Here is a 7,941-nt window from a genome sequence, read left to right as displayed (position 1 = left end):
GCACTGCTATCTTCTTCAATTGGGTTTTTCCATGACAGATCACTTTTTAAAAACTACTACATCTCAGATTTTGATTAAAATTGCTGTACTGAATTATCTCACAGGTCAGTCACTGGTGTGAATAAAAAAAAATCCTATGCCTTATAGTTTTAAAGTTACTGTGACACTCCACCTTTACAACATTGTTGCTACTTTGAGATTGTTGAAATATATACAACAACAAAAACCCAATCAGTTTCAAGACTAGAGCCCTCTCAGTCCACAGATCCACTCCCCATAATTTCTGTTCCAATTCTTACATTACAATCCCATGCACACTTTCCTGGGAGTAAAGTTCAATGAACGCAATGTGCAGAAGCGTGGATTTTAGCTGGTGACCTTCTGTACAACTATTTAAGTTGGAGGAACCCTGTCCTCTTTTGCACCTGGATAACCTATGCCTATAACTTCCACAGTGAAGAGAATCTGAAAGGAAAAGAAAGTATGGCTCCAACCATTAGTCTACCTAGCTCGTATTGTCTGCAGTGACTGGTAACAGTTCTCCAGGGTATCAGACAGGAGTCTTTCCCAGACATACCTGGGGGTGCTGGGGATTGAACCTGGGTCACTTTGCATGTGCTGCATCACTAAGCTATGACCCTTGCTCTGTGCACTTTCAGACACTCCAAGTGTCCCTATTTTCCAGGGATGTCCCTGATTTAGAGAAGCCACCCCGGTTTCTGATTTGATCCCAGAATGTCCCGCTTTTCCTTAGGATGTCCCTGTTTTCATTGCAGAAATGTTGGACTGTATGGTCGGATGTCCCTATTTTCATTGGAGCAATGTCGGAAGGTATGGAGTTATCCGACCCCCAAGCTGGTTGAAGGCAATCCTGTATAGAGGGGTTTTTTTAATGTTTAATGTTTTATTATGTTTTTATATATGTTGGAAGCTGCCCAGAGTAAGATGCATGGGATATAAATAGTAAAATTACCATTATGGAATGGGACGTCTCTATTTTCATCGGAGAAAAGTTGGAGCGTATGCACTCTGTGGCACTACCAGCAATATATCGGCCCTCTCTCCTGCCTGTCTGAATGACAGGCAGTTTGCTGGTTAATAATAAAAGACTGTTTCCCCATAACATCTAAATAATGGAAGCTTTTGTATAAGGCGCTGACTGTTTTCCATTTCCCTGCTCCTCCAGCAAAGCTACACAAATACTACTCAGAAATCATCACACTCAGGGAAGGAGAGCATGTGATGTCACTGCAATCGCAGCAGAACTGTATTTTGCTACCATGAGAGGAGAAATCTGTTAAAATATTTGATGGTCTCAAATGTTCTTCATCAACATGTCAAGCAGCAACCAGAGCCTGGTGTGGAGATCTGTCTCCGCATTGTAAAGGCAGAGCTTGCAAAAGGGGGCCATACTGTCACAGCTCACGCATGCCAGCTATTCATTTAATACTTGGCAATCTGAGCTGTATCAAAGACACTAACTGATTTAAAGCCAATACTCGCCATATATTTTGGAAAGAAATGCATAAATTAAGATAAATAAAGGTGCTCAAGACATATGGATGGAAAAAGTGATCTCCTTCACATAATGTGTAATTCATTTATGGGAGTCAGTGCCATAATATGTGGTGATGGTCACTAACTTAGTTGGCTTTTTTTTCTTTTAAAAAAATGCATGGCGTCCATTTGTCATGATAGCTAAGTATGCAAAGTTTTAATCACAATGTGCACTTGGAACACCTCCTGTACATTAATATTTAATTTACCTTTGTATCCTGGGAAACGTTCAATAGATTTGGGTTCATGCAGGGGTTGAAATAAACATGGTGCATGAGATCTGCAGTTGTAAGTGCAATTAGAGCAACGACCAGCGGTGCAATGGTAAATTTTCATTTGCAGGAGATAATCACAACAGCCCTCATAGTTGTACCTTCACACATGCAAAAATACAGACAGTTGTGGTGCTCATGTGTATGTGTGTGAATGTACACACACACACATGCACAAATGCAGCAGCAGTAGTATTGAGGGAATGTGGTTTAACCCTTTGCCCTGGACTATGAAATCGCTCTGCTACATCATCTTATTTTTCTCGATTCGCAATTAAATAATCACACATATCTCAGGAGTCTTCTGGTTTTTCCCCTTGGTGACTTACACAATAACATCAGTTAAGGAATGCTGTTGTGCTACATTTAGGAACCTCCAGCCCACCAATACTTGCACAAAGAAATTATATGTGGCTTCTCCTTCATGGCTCTGGCAAAATTGTATGGGCATCAGTTGAAAAGACAGAAATGGAGAAGTGCTGGAAGGCTTTCCTTGGATCTTATTAGGGTCATTTGTGCTGCAATTTTGTCTTGACATTGGGAACGGAAGTGCCTGGGCACAGTAGCACAATAACACTGAGGGTATTAACTTTTGTTTTCTCTTTTCCTGGGCTGAAATGCCAGCCAGGGAGTCCCCACCATCACTGCTAGGCAGCCAGCCAGTCAATGATTTCAAAGCAAATAACACAAATCCCATGCTGCAGAATAAGGCTGAGCACCAAGAAAGATTAAAAAGCAACACATTTAAAAAGGTCTGGATGGAAGGGAATGAAGCCCTTGTTAGTAACATGGAAGATCCAGGAGGGCAGCATAAAAGCACACATGGACAACGTACCTGGGGCTCAGAATGGCCCTGACACAATCCCGGCTGCTTCCCACAATTGGGCACTTGTCAGTCATGGCTGCCCCACCACCACCCTTGGAAGCTCATCGGGTGGAAACCCAGTAGAAGGAATTCTCTTCAGCTGCTCCTAAATGGTGGGATTCCCTCCACAGAATTGAATCTGGCACTTTCATTCACAATTTTTTGTATGCTGAAGATGCACCTCTTTACCAGAGTTCGACACCCGAGATATGGCAGGCGTTTCTGCCCTCTTCTTCTGTTTCTAAATGGTTTTAAATGATTTTAATATTGTACGTTTATACTGTTGTATGTCGCCTTGAGACCTTTTGGTGGTGACTGAGCAGGAAATCCAAATACTGTAACAACAATAGTGTATCCCTGGCTGGCGCTTGGCTCTAATACACACTTGCCTGATGCCATATTAGATTTCACAATATGCAGCGTTTGATGTCAAGCATTGTTGTTGTTGTTGTTTAGTCGTTTAGTCGTGTCCGACTCTTTGTGACCCCATGGACCAGAGGACGCCAGGCACTCCTGTCTTCCACTGCCTCCTGCAGTTTGGTGTCAAGCATTACATTTTGGCAATGTGAGATGGTAGGCAGCAGAGGTGGATTTAGGGGAGTGCAACCGGTTCACACACACTGGGTGCTGATCTGAGAGGGTGCCGCAGTGGGCGCCGCAACATTGCTGAACAAACAAAGGTCAGAGGCGGGGGCACTGAATTTTGGCATTGCACAGGGTGCTGCTGAAATTTTAAAGCCCCAAGTCTTCCACTGTAGGCAGTCACCTCTCATCTACCAGCTCCATCTGGTACACAGGCTGAGACCTTACCTGCCCGTGGACTGTCTCGCCAGAGTGGTGCATGCTCTAGTTATCTCCCGCTTGGACTACTGCAATGTGCTCAATGTGGGGCTCCATTTTAAGGTGACCTTGAAACTACAATTAATCCAGAACGCGACAGCTAGACTGGTGACTGGGAGCGGCCGCTGAGACCACATAACACCGGTCTTGAAAGACCTACATTGGCTCCCAGTACATTTCCGAGAAGAATTCAAAGTGTTGGTGCTGACTTTTAAAGCCCTAAACGTCCTTGGCCCAGTATACCTGAAGGAGCATCTCCACCTCCATCGTTCGGCCCAGACACTGAGGTCCAGTGCCAAGGGCCTTCTGGTGGTTCCCTCACTGCGAGAAGCAAAGTTACAGGGAACCAGGCAGAGGGCCTTATCGTTAGTGGCTCCCACCCTGTGGAACGCCCTCCTATCAGATGTCAAAGAAATAAACAACTGTCTGACGTTTAGAAGACATCTGAAGGCAGCCCTGTTTAGGGAAGTCTTTTAATGTTTTAATGTATTTTTAATCTCCTGTTGGAAGCCGCCCAGAGTGGCTGGGGAGACCCAGCCAGATGCACAGGGTATAAGTAATAAATTATTATTATATTATTATATCAGAGCAGACCACCAGCTTGGTTCCCTTTACAATGCGCTGCTGCTGCCTACCACAAGACACATCTGGGCCTGAAGAGAGATGGGAAAGGGAATGACTGGAAGCAGTAGTGCTCACCACTGCACTGGGGATGGGGCAGTCAGGGCCCATGGTGGCAATAGCCAGGTGTCCATCAACAGTACCTTGCTGGGAGCACACTGAGGTCTACCACAAACCCTGGGAACACAAACAGCTTCTGACAATGTAAACAGAGAACAGCCTAATGCTAAGAAGAGCCCTGCCAGATCAGACTAAAGTCCAGCCATGTGTCTAGGGGAAGCCCACGAGCAGAATGAAATGGTAACTTCTACTCCCCAGCAACTGGTATTCAGAAACATACTGCCTCCAGTGCTGGAGGTAGTACACAACTATCATGGGTAGTGGCTAATGATAGCTTTATTCTCCGTGAATGTGTTCATCCCCTCCCTCAAAGTCACCCAAGCTGGTGGTCATCCCATTGTCTGGAGTGGTGACTTCCTGGATCACATCGAGAAGCTGTTTTTAAATGTCTGCAGTGACTGAAGTGAGATCTGCTCATGGAAATCAATGGAGAAATCCAAGACTCATGTAGTTCAGTGCTGTACCCCATTGAAAGTAGAAGGGCTCTGCTGAGAAAAAAAAAAGTTCTCAACACTGCAATGTAGCCACTGTTAACACTGCAGGATAGAGGTAAGGCTGATATTTCATTGTGCTTTTAATATTTTGTTGGGAGCTGTCCAGAGTGGCTAGGGCAACCCAGTCAGATGGGAGGCATATAAACATCATCATCATCACCATCATTATTAAAATTGGCCCCTCATGCCTTCTCCCAGGGTAAATCAAGCACTTGATTGAGGATGCCTTATGGTCCATTGACCTGCATACAGTCTGGTTGCATTATTTAATGTTCAAACCTAAATTAAATAAATTGTGCACATGAAGTAATAACCCAGTTATGGCACAGATACCATCCTTTGATGCTTACATTTGGTTTTGCTTTTCAACTCCCCCCCTGCTCAGGTAACACATGATAGTGATGTACTGCAACATTTTGTTGCAGGATCTCACATGCCTATTCCATTTCTAAATTTCACCTGTCTAACTTCTCTGTTTTCCCATTTGACTTATATATAATATTTTCACTCCTCCATCCAACCTTTTAGCCTATCAGAAGGACAGTAGAATCCTGGGTAAGTTTCTATTTCTGCTTAATTGCCAGATTCCTAGGCTGAAACTCTGATCCTCCTTTGCAGAAGTTGTTCCTCAGTAGTTTTGATCTTCTTGTGAAACTCTGACCTTTCTGTGCAGACGAACCTTTAAATTATGAAGGAACCATTTTATTTAAAAGTATGGAGCATAAATTGGTGGAACAGGTCCCTTTATTCACAAATTCCATAAGGAATCAAAGACAAAGTAAGCTTAGAAACAAGAAGAAAAAACCACTGATAAATGAATGGGAGGGAGAATGGAATGGAATCGCAGGAAAGAGAGAAAGGGACACACAGAGATAAAAAGGGAGCAGAGAGAACCATCTATTCTGGATAGGTCATTTCCTGCTTCACAGAAGCTACTTTCAAATGCCTGGATGGAAGTGAGAACCTCCCATATTAAATAATAGAGAGTTATATAAATTGCACTCCAGGTTGAACTCCAGTTTGTCCGTCATCACGTGCGTGTGCATGCGCGCGCACACACACACACACACGGCAGAAACAAAGATAAGTGTTCCTGCTCTTTCTACCTTAGCTAGTGTGAATATGTTGGCAGCAAATTTGCTACTGCAAATGGCCATGCAAACATAGCGCATTCTTAGCTCCTTCCTGAATGTAGCAACTGTGCCTATTTCTGGACCATCAAGTCCCCTCTGCCCATGAACTGTGATCTGTTAGCAGCTCCATACTTTTAGTAATAATAATTTTATAATAATTTATTATTTATACCCCGCCCATCTGGCTGGGTTTCCCCAGCCACTCTGAGTGGCTCCCAACAGAATATTAAAAACAGAATGTAACATCAAACATTTAAAACTTCCCTAAACAGGGCTGCCTTTTAGGTTGTTGTTATTTTCAATCAATTTTTCTTTCTTTCTTTCTCTCTTTCGACATGAATTTTTATTGCTTTTCACAGGTTTTATAAATCTACCTCTATTTCAATAGACTTCCCATCCTTACTTCCACAATTCCATTCCTACCTTATTCCTGCTGCTTTATATGGCATACTTTAATCTATTACAACTATCCTCTATTTCACTTATGGTTTTCATTCTGCTGCTCATAATTTGAACCCTGTCCATGTTTTCATTTGACTATAACAGTTCTTCAAATAGTCCAAAAAGGGTCTTCACCCTTCCATGAACAGTTCATCTTTCATCTCTTATTTTTGCTGTCAACTTCACCATTTTCTCATAGCCCATTAACTTTTGAAGCCATTCCTCCTTAGTTGGTACTTCTCCTTCTTTCCATTTCTGTGGGTACAGGATTCTGGTTGCTGCTGTTGCATGCATAAATAGTTTAACCATCTTTTTTCAGGACCTCCCTCTAGGAGAAAAACTTCAGGACTTTGGGGAAGTTTTAAATCAATTTCCATAACAAATGCAACAATTCCAAACAGGAAGACAGAATCAAGTAGCTTAAAAAGCATCAGTTAGTTATCAGAGAGCTAACAATAGGTATTCTAACATGGTTTTCTATTCTTTTGCAGGCAAGTCTGTTAATTGCATCACATATAACTGTTTTCCCACATCCATCAAGGAGGTCCAAATATTTTGACCATCATATAACAAGCTCTGGATCTTTGAGATTCAGTGCTGTGCCTTCCAGTTTCTATAAGAGCTTGGTGCAAAACGCAAAGTTCTATTTAAGGTTGGAATTCAGGGTGCCTCAAAGCTGGCAAGTGAAGAAGTTTCTAATTTCATTTAATAATGTTGTAGGTGTCTGGGGAAAGGAAATTGGCAACCACAATACAATGTGATCAATTGATTTAAGGAAAATGGAACCTTCTGTGACATAATGACCTTTGCAAAGCCCTGGATTATCATGCCTGATGGATATAATTAACTCTTTGGAAATCTGCAAAAAGTCATGACCAGCGTATTTTAAACATTATTTATGAGCCACTGGTGGTGAATTAATGCAGTATAATGATTTCTGCAAAACCCACAGAACTGTTGATTTTGTTCCATTAAAACTCAAATTGTGGTTGCATATTATAGCAACACAAAAGTGGTTTTTCCACCTGTATTGCACTTAAGAAGGTTGTACTGCCAAGCACAGAAATATAATTGAAATATTAGTTACTTGAATAAGTTTTCCTTAGAGAATTTTGGCTCTCTTCTCTATTTAATGTTAATATAATTGGGGGTACTGAACTCTTTTGTCCAAATTTTTCTTAGCCACAAAGTAAAAGTTGTGTATGGCAGTGTTTTAATTGTGTGTTGCTTTAACAGAGTGCAAATGTATTATTTGGTTAAGAAGTACAATTCTGCAATTAATTTTTCTCTCTGAAACGGATCACAAGCAACATTTCTCTTCATTCTTGCTGTTTAAAGATGCTTATACTAGGTTTTTTTTCTTTAAAAAGAAAAGCACAGCACTTCTATGATGTCTTTGACATGAATCCTGTTCACACATACCTGGGAGTAAATCCCATTGAAATAAAACATCGTAGCTTTTTGCACTGACACCGTCATTAATAAATCGAGTGTAAAGAATTCACTGCCAAGAATGAATTGTGAGATAATATAGTAGCTGCAATCATTTGCTGGAATTAATGCCAGAGAATATTATATGAGCACATGTTATTTTCCTC

The sequence above is a fragment of the Podarcis muralis genome, chromosome 5 (genome assembly GCF_964188315.1).
Source record: "Podarcis muralis chromosome 5, rPodMur119.hap1.1, whole genome shotgun sequence".
In the NCBI taxonomy this organism is placed as follows: domain Eukaryota; kingdom Metazoa; phylum Chordata; class Lepidosauria; order Squamata; family Lacertidae; genus Podarcis; species Podarcis muralis.
The sequence above is the reverse complement of the archived record's forward strand: the minus strand, read 5'-3'. Positions refer to the sequence as shown.